At 35.2% G+C, this 14,534-nt stretch overlaps 1 long non-coding RNA gene across 1 annotated transcript; it reads left to right on the forward strand.

Annotated features, from left to right (window-relative positions):
* Positions 1 to 7,358: 7,358 nt before the first annotated feature.
* Positions 7,359 to 8,134, forward strand: LOC129446156 (uncharacterized). Its single transcript, XR_008645103.2, has 2 exons — positions 7,359 to 7,491; positions 7,614 to 8,134. It is a non-coding gene; the product is annotated as an uncharacterized lncRNA (long non-coding RNA).
* Positions 8,135 to 14,534: the final 6,400 nt, after the last annotated feature.

Below are 14,534 nucleotides of genomic sequence, written 5' to 3' on the forward strand. Positions count from 1 at the left end.
GCAAGTACATAAATAATCAATCTGGAAAATAGGGCTGCATAACGATTAATCGCAACTAATAAAAGTTTTTGTTTACATTATATATGTGTGTGTGTATTGTGTATAATAATAATTATGTATATATAAATACACACGCATGTATAATTTTAAGATATAAGAAAATACATTATATATAAATATGTAAATAATTCTATAATATATTCATGCATGTGTGTGTATTTATATATACATAATTATTATACACAGTACATGATGTAAAGCAAACATTTAATTCTGCAAAGGATTAGTTACGAAAAAACTGTCTCCTTACTTTACCATGATTCACCACGCCTTAACAACTTATTATAATGATTTATAATCTGAGCTGTCTGATTGTATTTCACAGGAAATGTCAGTTTTTTTAATGCATGCATATAAAGATAAGTATGTAACGCAACCTGTAATATTGTTTCAAACAGAGATGGTTTCAAACGAATTGCTGCTTTGGCTTTATACTACAAAGTGTGGAAGATATATGCCAACAGGCTTTTATACCTTATATATTTTTATACGGCTCGTTGGATTGCTTGATTCTGATTGGCCAGTCGCGAATGCGCAGGAATGTTAGTTTTTTTCCGAAATAACATCCATTTAAAACGAATAACGCAGTAACTCGAACGTCATTTTAACAGGTACAGTTTAACATTACACAAAAATTAAATATAAATATGTCTCTTAATATAACAATACATTTACAAATGATTAAACAAAATAGTGTGTGTCTTGCTTATTCGTGAAAACCGAAAAGAAACCTGTTTTCCTCAGAGAAGTTCTGTATTCAATGAGCAAAAATATTTTCAAATTCAAAATCAAAATCCCTTCAGTGTTATACAAGACATGTTTGAGCTTATTTTTGCAACAACAACCAGCTGCCTATACGTTATCCCTTACAGAATGGTATCTAAAACAGTAACTAGTTGGTGATTCTCAGGAAATCCAGATTTAGAAGGTGTCCAGCATCAGATTTTTTTTAAAAAGCCCTTGAAACCAATTCATTTTTTTGCACATATAAGATTAAGGTCTGAACTTACTATAACCATTATTTTTAGAGGTTTTATTTCTTATAGAATTATTTACATTTTTTAGATATAATCAAAACATATAATTACCGCAACACTATATTACATTAAATATTTGCATTTACAATTCATGTTTCGGTAATGAGAACTAAAAAGTTGTCTAGGTACTATGACAAACAAAATTTGTACTTTTATCTGAAGCGAAAAAATGAGAACTGCTTACCTGGTAGCCATCTTGAGTGTCACAGTCAATTATGTCCCTTACAACATTTTTTTTGAAAATGTTAGTTCCTTGACGGCTTAAACATTTGAAAATTGTTGCGGAGGATGAGAAAATTTTTCTTGAACACATTTATATTCCTTATTATTTACCAATGATCACCAAATAGCACATGTTTCTTTACTGTAAATGTTTATAGTATAACATGCACTGAAGCTTTTAATTTTTTTGATTTTTTTTAATTATAAATATTTCCATGTCAAAGAACCCAAATCCAGTCATGGACACGTTGCAGTAATGAAAATTTTCCCCTTAAATGTGGAAAAAACAACAAAATTGGTTTGTATGATGTCATTTGAAATCATAGTACATGAAGAGATGTTTGTAACTGTATGCTTCTTATTTTGATAGCATTTACCTTTTTTAATCAAAATGTTTCATGACAGCTCATAAGTCAAATTATTTTCAATTTTTGAATAAAATTGTATAAAGATGAAGGTACGCACATTGCATTGTGGGATATGTTATCACTGGTTATATATACTGCACATTTTCTTTCACCCCTGACTACAGTAAATCCTTGACCCCGGTAATAATGTCATAAGGGATCTTGAGAGGGTTCTTTTGTAACTAAATGATATATCAGCTATAAAACAGGAAATGATTTACTCATAAACCTTTCGTTGCTGATGACCCATTCATCAAATGTCATTTTCTCTTAAAACTCTTCTATAGCGGTCCTCTAAAAATTGAAAAGGATATCTGATATCTGTCGCTACGGCAGCAGCGTGCTGTTCACTTCCTCTACGGCAGGAAGAGTTGGTTGTAAATGTGTTCTGTTGACATGTGTTGTTAACGCAGATGTTTAGTTCTGAGCAGTGGTCAACTTTGATCCTTATCACACGACAGCCAGACCCCAAACACCCTACAGTGACCGTAGGCCCGGGCGTCTGGACGAGACCTTTCTCAGCCGAAACAGGAAGTCAAATCCTTAAAACAATGAACGGCTGCTGGCATAAACAACACAACCTCCTGATCCGCTTTCAAAATATTCCTGAAATATTTCATTTACATCCCCTCATCTGTATGTCATGATGTGTTGGAAAAAAGCAAGATATTTTTTAGATCAGATTCATGTTGTTAAAGTCATATTAGAAATCGTATTATTTTGTGTAATTTCACCTCCGTTTGAGCGGATGTGGTAATTTGTTAGCGTGTCCCAGGTGCCAAGCAATGTTCCAGGTGTTTCTTCATTTTTGCTTTGTATAATTGAAATGTTTCAAACATGTCTTTGTGGGAATTCTGTACAATTAATGTTTTTCTGTGTCCTTACTTACTTTCAAACAAGTTTGTTTTTTATAGCTTTTCCAAAAGCCAGGCCCTTGAAGATGTCATCCCTTAAGTGCAACAAAACAACAACAGCAAAAATTATTTTAGTGATGATTTCTGGATTTAGTTACGAAGTCTGACTTTAAAACACTCTCTTCTGTTTAATAATGCTAAAATATGTGATAATATCATGATAATATTAAATAGTACATATATCTGAATTATTACATAGGGTTCACAGTTCATATGTATTGGCTATTATGTTCAAAATGGCAATATCATGGATACACTGCAAAAAATGCATTTCAAGAAAAAAACTTTCTTAGTACTTGTTTTCAGTAAGAATATCTTAAAATTCTTAAATTAAGATGCTTTTTCTTGATGAGCAAAACTTTTAGACCAAAAATATCAAATTTAAGTGATTTTGTACATAAAACAAGCCAAAAAATCTGCCAATGGAGTAAGCAAAAAAATCTTAAGAATTTTTCTCAAACACTAAATTCAAGAAAAAATTGGCAGATTTTTTTTGCTTGTTTTATGCACAAAATCACTAAAATTTGATATGTTTTGTCTAAAAACTAGACTTATTTTCTTGGGTCGTTTTGCTCATCAAGAAAAAGCATCTTAATTTGTGAATTTTTGGGTATTTTTGCTGGAAACAGGACAAAAATACTGAGAACATTTTTTCTTGAAAATATTTTTTGCAGTGTAGATTCACAATTTATTATTTATTTGCTATGTCTAATGTACATATACTTACATTTTTTGTAATTTAGAAAATATTTAAACTTTTAAAATAACATGTTACTATTACACCCTTAAAATGCTGGGTTATTTGCAACCCAGCGCTGGGCGGCAAAGGGACAAACCCATGCTGTTGGGTTGTAATTTGACCTATGATGGGTTGTTTTAGCCCATTATTAGGTCAAATATAAACATTTCTGTGATAATTTAACCCAATGGCTGGAGTCATGCCTTTCTGATCCAACGCTGGGTTGAAAATATCCCAGCTTTTTTGTGTATGTATGTAGTACATGTAAATATATAATATTTATGGTCAAAAAATAAATGTAAAAAATAAAACGTTAGTTTGATCATCACTAGATTATAATGATGAATTTCCTCGCCCAGAGTGTTTTAGATATAATTTTTTCTTGAGATACGATAATAAAATTTTTAGCAACAGGCCCGGTATTAGGATTGCTGGACTTGGGTGGAAATTTTGGTTGGGCAGCGAAACAGGATTCATACACTAAAAAAATGTTGGGCTGTTTGTTTCAACCCATTATTGGGTAAAATATAGGCAAACCAAATGGTTTAGTTAATCTAAAATTTTCTTGTAAATAAAGTCAAATCTATATGTATGTCCTTGACAAACTGGCTTTTTGACACATTTTCTTCTTGTTTAGGTTTCTTTTGCAATTTTTTCTGCGACTATGGTTACAATCACATTTGCATACTTTATGGCTTGCTGGACATTTTTGGGGGGCATAGGGAATGTCTGGGGGGGGCAAAGCCCCCTAACCACCCCCCTAGACTTGGCCTTGCTTGTCTTTTAGCAAAAACTATTTTAACTGTACTGTAGCGCTTCAAATTCACTCATAAATGCCAGTGGCCATTATGAGGGACCATTACTGACCATTCAATAAGCTTCACATTTTACCCAGTTGCCATTGTTTGCTCTTTCGGAAAAAGTATTTCCATACGAGAGCTTTGAAAGCAACCTTCTGAACTTTCACATTCTCAAGATTTGACATCTTTTCACTTATGCATGAGTTAACCTTTCATGCACTTCTGTGTAGATCAGCATCAGTTCTCTGTAATCTGTTTCTTACCCAAATCCGATGGCTATTCGATTAAATAATGCTTGGGTTGGAGAATACAGACTCCACCACATTTATCAATGGTCTGCAGTGTTTGGACTTTACCTGCACAACACACACAGCGTAATATCATCAAACTTGTACATGTGTGTAATCTACTGAAGAAGATAATATTTACTTATGATTAACCACACTGTCAAAAGAAAAGCATTTCTGTGTTCAGAGATTTGCAGTCATGTGCTGAAATCCCATTGGCCTACAGCAGATGTTTAACACTCATTTATTCGTTTTGCTGTCTCTGTAAAATCCTCCATGTGCAGAAATAAACAAAACAGCATGTTTTTTTCTAGCTTAATCTCATAATGACATAATTGTTCACTACTGATTTGAATATAACCCCCGGGAGATAAATTGATATGCTGTATGTATATTGGGTTATAAGGTTTAAATAAAGATTCATTCATTTATACTAGATATTATATGGATTTGTCTCTTTAATAGCGGTTTTTAGTGACCGGTGATATTATACGCTTTCATTAAAACCCTCAGGGTTTCACCTAAATCACATTAACACATTTTACATATTAATAAGTTCATCTTTGTGTGTGTCAGTATAATTTGGTGAGGTACTCTTTCTAATGTCTCATCATGGCATGGCCAAATAAACCTCGAGATTAAATTAACCATATAGCGACTTAGGAGAGCCCAGACTGTGCAAGCACACCTGAGCAAGGGGGTCCTTGATAGATAGGACCCCATAATCCACATGCTTCCCTCGAGAGCATCAGAAATACTCTGTGAATTCATGCATCAAGCTTACTGTCACACACAGTCATGCTGGTACTATAGATTTACTGTATGCACACTGAAGCTGCTGTCAGGTGAATTAACCGATTTAGTTTCAGATGGCACACACAAACTATCCACTATCTAAACAATGACTATCCAGTAGATATAACAAAAAATCTGAAAGGCTTAATTTCCATCTTGTAGCCCCGTTTGTAGAGCGCTATGTTAGCATTGCAAAGGTCAATGGTTTGATCCCTGGAAATGCAAATACTTCTTAAATTTATAGGTTGAATGCAAAGCTTCTGCCAAATGCATAAATGTAAATGCATAGCCAGCCTGATCCCACAGAAATTCATACAAATATTATGAGTTGGTATGAATTCGTATGAAGCAAATCATACAAAAACTAACAAATGTGGTTGTATGAATTAAGTAACCCCCATATGAAAAAAAAAATTATCTGGCTAAAATTATGTTTTAAATATATGCTAAATATATTTTAAAATTTGAAGGTTAAAACTAAATATATTTTAAAGGCAAGCAAATACATTTCTAATTTTACAATCCTTATTGCAAGAGATGTATTCTTGGCCAAAGCATTTTAAATATATGCTTAAAAAAGCTAATTTTATAAAGTATATTTTTGAAGTTTAAATATTTTTATTTTTAACCTTTTTAAACCTGTCATGTTGAATAACGTGAATATATTTCCTTGCTTTATAATCTATTTAAAAAATGGCCAAAAAATATATTGATGAAAAATAAATTTTTGTAAACCTATTTAAAAATATATTTCAGGACATATTTTTTTTGGAACATTTTACGTATATTCTGAAATATAGTTAAAAAATAAATATGTTTTAAAGCATTTATATTCATGTTGCATTGGAAGAAAAACTTGTAAATATATAACAAACCTGTAAATATATAACAAATAAACTCTTTGAAAAGATTAAAATAAAATATATTTTCAACTGCAAAAAATATACTTATAAATTTATATTTTATACAGACTTATACATTTTATATAAACTTTTATATTTTGGCCAAAAAAAAATATATTTGTTGCCATGAGTTGTAAAATTAGAAATGTATTTGTTGCCCCTGAAATACATTTTTAAATATATATTAATATATGAAGGTTAAAACTAAATAAATTTTTAAATTTAAAAATATACTTAAGCTTTACTTTCTACAAAATGTATTTAGCATATTTTCTAAACATATTTTTGGCCAGAGAATTTTTTTTCTTTTCGTATGGGAATGTCACAAACACACTATTTGGTTTAATAATTTGTAAATAATGTCACATATGTTAATAAAAGACATTTATATTTAATTTTTGTGTAATTGTACCTGTCAAAATAATTTACAGCATCTGGGTCACCATGTGTTATTAATTTTGAGCAATTGTTATCTGGAAATAACAAAAATGTCAATTACTGTAAATGACACGACCGGCCAATCAGAATCAAGCATTCCAATGAGCTGTGTAATATCATATTATAAAATACGTACACTGAAAAAAAAAACAATCTCAGATTTACAACTAATTTCAATTTATTATTTATCTTGACCAAGCCTGCCGCACAAGCCCTGAAAAGTAAAGCCAAAACGTCTCGATCGCCCCCCAGTGACTGGTCCCAGTATAGGTCATAAACCCCGCCTCCCTCATGTTATTCAATGGGCCTTGAGACAATCTAAACAATTTAATTACACTTCAATTATCTTTTTTCCGAGGCTGGTTTCTGTCATTTACAGTAGTTTTTATCGCGCTAATGTAAATTCAAGTGTTTGTTTTTAAAATAAGTTTGTTTTATGCTATAAAAACGCATTTTTAACGGCTTCACTTTTCACCAATGGAAGAGAGCGAACGGGCGTCGTCCATCTTTTTTTACAGTCAACTTCATTTTATAAGTTGTAGCAACTCATCTCTTGTCAAGAGAAATAACAGTAAGTTAACATGACTTGTAAATCTGAGTTGATTCAACAAAAAATGTAAGGCTGCAAAGTTTTTTTACAGTGTACAAATTACCATGTGATTGTGTTGGTATAGCATCAGCATTTGCAATGTAACTAGATATTTAAGTCTGTTTGAAATAAAATCTGAATATATATATATATATTGTTTAAATTCACAGATTTTCTTTCTAAAATGTGCATACATCTGCTGATTCAGTCTAGACGTGGTTGTGGGTGATAAGCTGTCAAGATGACTTAAAGAAAGACAGTTTTTGTTAAATAAAGGATCACAGCAGTGAAAGAATCTAAGGTGCCCTTTAAGTTCATTAACTTAACTATTGACCCTGCTATCTAAAATCTGTCTCCTCAAGTTCCCCGTGAGGAGGATTTCTGTGTGCCTGGCAAATTTGACTTTTTTTCTCTCCAATAAAGAAGCAGAGTTTCCCCTGGGCGATGGAGAAACTTTAAGGCCTGCTGGTTTTTGAAGCCTGTGAGTCTCATCCTCTTCCTCTGGCCTTCAAAGATCATCTCACCACAGATGGAACGTTAACCTAGAGATTTAAACAAGGTCTTCTTATATCCAAAACATCTATCAGCATGTGATACATCGCACTGGGGTGTTTGTGACCTTTTCTCGAGAGATGAAAGCCTCGACTCACACTTTCATCTAAAGCAACAGCCACCGAGATTTCAAGACACTGTTTCTGGACGGCATGTGACGTCATACGTCTCAACTATAAAGACGAGCAAAAATGTCACGCACATCAATGTCTGTTTGTAAAGTTTGTAAATGTCACTGCTGAAGAAAGAAGAAATAATGATGGACAATTAATCTACTTTCATTCCGTCCCTGTAATACAATTTGAGTTGAGTTATAATATGGATCAATGTTTAATCTATTATTGTCAAGTGCAACATCACCATTAAATCATTAAAGAATTTGAATAAACATGTTTAATGCAGTATTGGTAATATTCAAATAATTCAATCTTAACACAGCGAAATAAAATATATTAGAGATTGAGCTTAATGATGATCTGATTATGCAAATGAGTTAATAATGGACTTCTAAAATAAATATAAAATTCAATCCATCTAATGTGATTGTATGAATACTGCTTATGGTGGATGTTTGACATTAGCATTGACTGTTTTGACATTCTTAGAAAAATGTGCATGAATTTCCATACAAGCTGTCATTTCAAAGAAACTCTTCAGTATTGAAACAGAAAGTTTCAGTAAGTTTCTTAAATGTTTCTTAAAAGTTTCTTAAATGTCAACAAGAGAACATGTGATTTATACAAAAAAGCCCTTTAATTTGTCATTGCAATGCTTAACTGATTAGTAGTTCAAATGTACATTTGTGTGTATATATTATATAAATATATACTAAAAAAAAAATGATTCATTGAATTTACTCAATTTTTTTAAGGTAAGTGGTTGCAATCAATTTATTTAAGCTACATTTAAACAAAAGTTTTAGATTTTATTTTACTTTACCAATCTTTTTTGTTTAAATGTTTCTTAAATAAATATTTTAACCTTAATACATCATTATCACACCTTTAAACTTTCAAAAATTTCTAAAAAAAAGTCTCAACTTCTCTTCTCCTACAATGTTTACCTGTAGTTTCTCTTCAGTAAAGCCGCTCTCTGGATCTCCGCAGAGACTCTCTCTGATTTATTCTTCTCAGATCTTTCACATCCCTGGTGGATTTCTATAAATGCCTCATGAATATCCTCTTTAATTTTTATTTATGGCCCAGGGTTTTATAATTGAATAGTAATTAATACCGTCAGTCCCCGGCACTCTTCTTTACATAGACGCTTTCAGGTGATAAATGGAGCCCATCTATTAAGGTACCTACCAAGCCCCGGTTCCTCGTGACGTTCCTGATTAAAGCATCATTCCTCCGCTCCCGTTTTCGCCCAAAAGAGAGATTTAATTTCAAAATTGCCCCCGATAACGTCGGCCGGTTCTGACCACTCAGTAAAATAGATCTCTTGTAAGATTCATAATAGATGAAGAAGAATCGAGCCCATTAATAAAACTGATAACTTCATTTAGGCATTGTGAATTTGGGAGCATTTTACCAGAGGGCCTCCATTACTTTTTATTGTATTTAAAGGAGATATAATTAATGTCCTAGATCAGTGAAATTCTGAAATACCTCGACAGAACAGGTTTTTATGGGCATGAGGAAAATTTCAATATTCCGTTCAGTGGCCGCCGAGTGTCCCTAAAGGAACTTAAAGAGTGCACTCAATCCCATGATGCATCACAATAAGGAGGGTAAAAAAACTGATGGACACTCACAACTTCAGCGGGCTTTATACTTTTGAGTTAATTGTATGGCATAGCCTATGCAGAGATGCAAACCCTACGCAGTAGCCTATGGCATAGCCTACGCAGAGATGCAAACCCTATGCAGTAGCCTATCTCATAGCCTACGCAGAGATGCAAACCCGATGCAGTAGCCTATGGCATAGCCTACGCAGAGATGGAAACCCTACGCAGTAGCCTATGGCATAGCCTACGCAGAGATGCAAACCCTATGCAGTAGTCTATGGCATAGCCTACACAGAGATGCAAAACCTACGCAGTAGCCTATGTCGTAGCCTACGCAGAGATGCAAACCCTACGCAGTAGCCTATGTCGTAGCCTACGCAGAGATGCAAAATCTACGCAGTAGCCTATGTCGTAGCCTACGCAGAGATGCAAACCCTACGCAGTAGCCTATGGCATAGCCTACACAGAGATGCAAACCCTACGCAGTAGCCTATGGCATAGCCTACGCAGAGATGCAAACCCTACGCAGTAGCCTATGGCATAGCCTACGCAGAGATGTATAGCCTACACAAAGATGGAAACCCTACCCAGTAGTCTATGGCATAGCCTATGCAGAGATGCAAACCCTACGCAGTAGCCTATGGCATAGCCTACACAGAGATGCAAACCCTACGCAGTAGCCTATGGCATAGCCTACGAAGAGATGCAAACCCTACGCAGTAGTCTATGGCATAGCCTACGCAGAGATGCAAAACCTACGCAGTAGCCTATGTCGTAGCCTACGCAGAGATGCAAACCCTACGCAGTAGCCTATGTCGTAGCCTACGCAGAGATGCAAACCCTACGCAGAAGCCTATGTCGTAGCCTACGCAGAGATCCAAACCCTACGCAGTAGCCTATGTCATAGCCTATACAGAAATGCAAACCCTACGCAGTAGCCTATGGCATAGCCTACGCAGAGATGCAAACCCTACGCAGTAGCCTATGTCGTAGCCTACGCAGAGATGCAAAATCTACACAGTAGCCTATGTCGTAGCCTACGCAGAGATCCAAACCCTACGCAGTAGCCTATGTCATAGCCTATACAGAAATGCAAACCCTACGCAGTAGCCTATGTCGTAGCCTACGCAGAGATGCAAACCCTACGCAGTAGCCTATGTCGTAGCCTACGCAGAGATGCAAAATCTACGCAGTAGCCTATGTCATAGCCTACGCAGAGATCCAAACCCTACGCAGTAGCCTATGTCATAGCCTATACAGAAATGCAAACCCTACGCAGTAGCCTATGGCATAGCCTACGCAGAGATGCAAACCCTACACAGTAGCCTATGGCATAGCCTACGCAGAGATGCAAACCCTACACAGTAGCCTATGGCATAGCCTACGCAGAGATGCAAACCCTACGTAGTAGCCTATGTCGTAGCCTACGCAGAGATGCAAACCCTATGCAGTAGCCTATGTCGTAGCAGCCTATGGCATAGCCTGGCGTGTACCTCTCCCAAAATGTAACAGCGCGTAAGTGCTGTGATTCAGGTAAAAAAAAATCTGCGTCACATTTCCTCATATGACTTTCCGCTTACGACAAAGATATTTAATTTGTCTTCTCAAATAACATATACAAGTTTCTTTTTCATTGGTGGGTTTACTGGGCTTCTTGAGCTGTTGCTCTGCTAATGTGGGTTACATGCGCGGATACTGCCTACTAGTGGTCTGCATGTGTTATTGCATATTGAACGACTAAGAAGTATGAATGAAAACCGACGCGTAGCCTACACTGGCCCTAGGCCTTACGCAAAAGTATAATGAGCCCTTAACTGCTGCTGACTTGGGGTATAGGGGACTATGTCAAAAACAGCCTTTGTATAACTCATACACAGATGATAAGGTTTGTCTTTTTTGTTTCTCAGCTCCACAACACCAGATATAAAGAAAACGCACAACCAGGTAAGCATAACACAAAGCAGAAACACACACAAGCTGTACTTCCTATGGACACATTGTGTCTTATTTGCAGGAAGCCATTTTGTTTCTATTGTTGTCAGCCCTCATTAGATTAATCTAACACACAGACACACACATGCAGGATGTTGCGTAATGACAGCACGAGGCTGAGCTGCACGGTTAACTCAGTTGGACCTAAAGCTTTCGCTTGTCTTTGCATTTGCTTTGTGTTTTATCTCTGCTGAATATTTTGCGGTTTGCTTCTGCTCGGGTATCTGTGGTGAGGTGTGAGACACTGAGACAATAAGCACCTTCTGTTATGCTCCACCTGTTCACTGACAGCCAGTCGAGCAGGTGTGTGTGCTCACGGGTATGTGTGTGCGTGCGTGTTGTAGTCAACATGCAGCGTGGGCTCCCGGTTGACAACACGCTGACAAACGCACACAAACACAACACAGAGGAATACGCAAACACAGGCACACACTTGTAACGTCTCTATTGATGTGAGAATCTGAACAATGTTGAAATGAGGGCCTGCACTGAATGTTTGGGATCTGTTGCATTCTTGCATTGCATCGGTGTAGAGATAACAAACGTTCATACTCAAAGATACAGTAGAGTTTACTTCTGTCTGTGCCATTCAACTGAATATATTCATATTTGTGGAGCAAAATTGCATTTGCTCTGCAGGTATCTCTTCTAACTGCTGACTGCAAGATATTGTCCATGCACTCGATGCTTAAAGTGTTCGTCACAGCAATGTCATAGAAAAAGACATTTTTTTAAATTGTTGAATATTTTCCAAATCTCATCTGGTGCTCGAGTTAATATTTTCATATTATTGAATGCACAATTGATTTTTTAGATTTCGAACTTTCCGATCGTTCAATCCGCGTCCCTGCAGGAGCTCAAACTTCCTGATTAAAATCACAGTCAGTGTGTTGTTTGACGACTTTTCACTGTAATTTTATGACGTGACCCCTGATGTTAAGCAGACTATTAGGACCTAACTGTCCATTTAATACACATAACCAGCGCAGCGGCTCACACAAAGCTTCATTAACAAAGCATGTTTAGACTAGCGAAAACACTACGCAGATATAAAGAAAGAAGTAATTACTGGAAATTAGCTGAACATCTGCTTGAGGTTTTGGGTTACCCTGAGATTAATTAAATGAAATATGGAGATTTCTGGTGTGTGTGTGTATGTGCTTTTTTTTACTCATCAGGCAGTGTGGTCACATTAAACCGCTGAGATGAAATGAGATTTCAAAGCTCTTGCTGTTTTGTGAACTGCGGCTGGACGGTGATGGTTTTTGCAGATTCTGACTGTGATGACCTATAATGTACATTGGGACTTAAATATATATGACGATATTGAGTATTAAGCTTTTAAATGCACACAATTGTAAAATGGTCTTCAGATGAATTTCTTATCTGATCCCAGCGAGCAATTCTGCGGTTAACAGACATCAAACAGCCGTCCAAACCACCGCTATCTCACTAGAAATCAAATTCGTATTACTTCATACGACCACATTCATAAGTTTTTATACGATTTGCTTTGCCCCCTGTGACATTGGGGTTAGATGCAGGGCTAGGGGTTTGGTTTCTTTATTGTTTTTTAATGAGAATCGTACGTTTTTTGCAAGATTAACTTTATATGAATTCATACGAATTCGACAACTTGTAAAATATGTACGAATTCTTGTGAGATCAGGCTGGTCCAAACACAACCAAGACGTCTAGACTGAAACGAGGCAAAATTTGGGCTGTCAGTGAAAATTAAATGGACGTCATAGCTCAAAAATTAATGAAATAAAATAAAAACATCTAGTAATTGACTTTGCTCGCATATCACGAGTTATTTAAGCAAAAACGACATGTGACAAATTTAAGCTTATTTTGGCTAGAAGTGACTTACTCATAGGAAAGACTATATTGGGTCTAGACAGTAAAATGACGGCTATCTTAAAATTGCAGGAACTAATTGTTTTCGTTTTGGTGAAGAACTGCATTAGCACTCCAAAGGTTATGGGTTCGATTTCCAGGGAGCACACATATTAATAAAGCAAATAGTGATGTACGTTGCTATAAATAAAAGCTCCTCCAAATACACTGCAAAAAATGATTTTCAAGAAAAAAAAAACGTAGTATTTTTGTCTTGTTTTCAGTAAAAATATCAAAAAATTCTTAGATTAAGATGTTTATCTTGATGAGCAAAACGACCCAAGAAAATAAGTCTAGTTTTTACACCAAAAATATCAAATTTAAGTGATTTTGTGCATAAAACAAGCAAAAAATCTACCATTGGGGTAAGAAAAAAAACTTGAAAATTTTTCTTAAACACTAAATTCAAGAAAAATTCAAGAAAAATTAGCTTACCACATTTTTTGTTCTATGCACAAAATCACTTAAATTTGATCATTTTGGTCTAAAAACTAGACTAATTTTCTCGGGTCGTTTTTACGGTCGTTTTTCTACGTTTTCAGATATTTTTACTGAAAACAAGACAAAAATTCTTAGAATTTTTTTCTTAAATAATTTTTTGCAGTGTACATAAATGTAAATATTACAAAACTAAACAATAAAAAAGTTCTTCTGTTGAATGTCAGCCTAACGTTTCCCTGAGATGTTTTAACACGAAAAACAACATCTTGCAGATGGATAAAAAAATCACAAAAATGTAAACATTAGAGAGTTGTTTTATTTAATGATTTGTTTTACATGCAAATTGGCAAGCATGTTGGTGCTATATGGCACACATGCAGGTGTCCTCTATTTGTGATCTGCATTCATTATCATTAAAAGCTTCACAAATGAGATCTCATAAACTACACACACACAAATGTGTTCGCACCACACATACACTTCCTGTCTGTTTTCTGTGTTATGTGGTCAAACTCTATCGCTTGTCACATCTTTGTATTTCGAGTGTCTGTCATCTTTTGCTCATCCTGTTCCTCTGAGAGAGAATTACTATTCCCAACACTTCTGACTCAATCTGTGCTTATAAACACAACATTTCCACAGCAGACACCTGCTAGAGTTTATAATAAATGAGCGTGTGAGTTTTAAAGTGAAGGCATGTAGAGAATGAGAATGGGTGGAGCTCTTATGAA

This window comes from Misgurnus anguillicaudatus, chromosome 12 (assembly GCF_027580225.2).
Source record: "Misgurnus anguillicaudatus chromosome 12, ASM2758022v2, whole genome shotgun sequence".
In the NCBI taxonomy this organism is placed as follows: domain Eukaryota; kingdom Metazoa; phylum Chordata; class Actinopteri; order Cypriniformes; family Cobitidae; genus Misgurnus; species Misgurnus anguillicaudatus.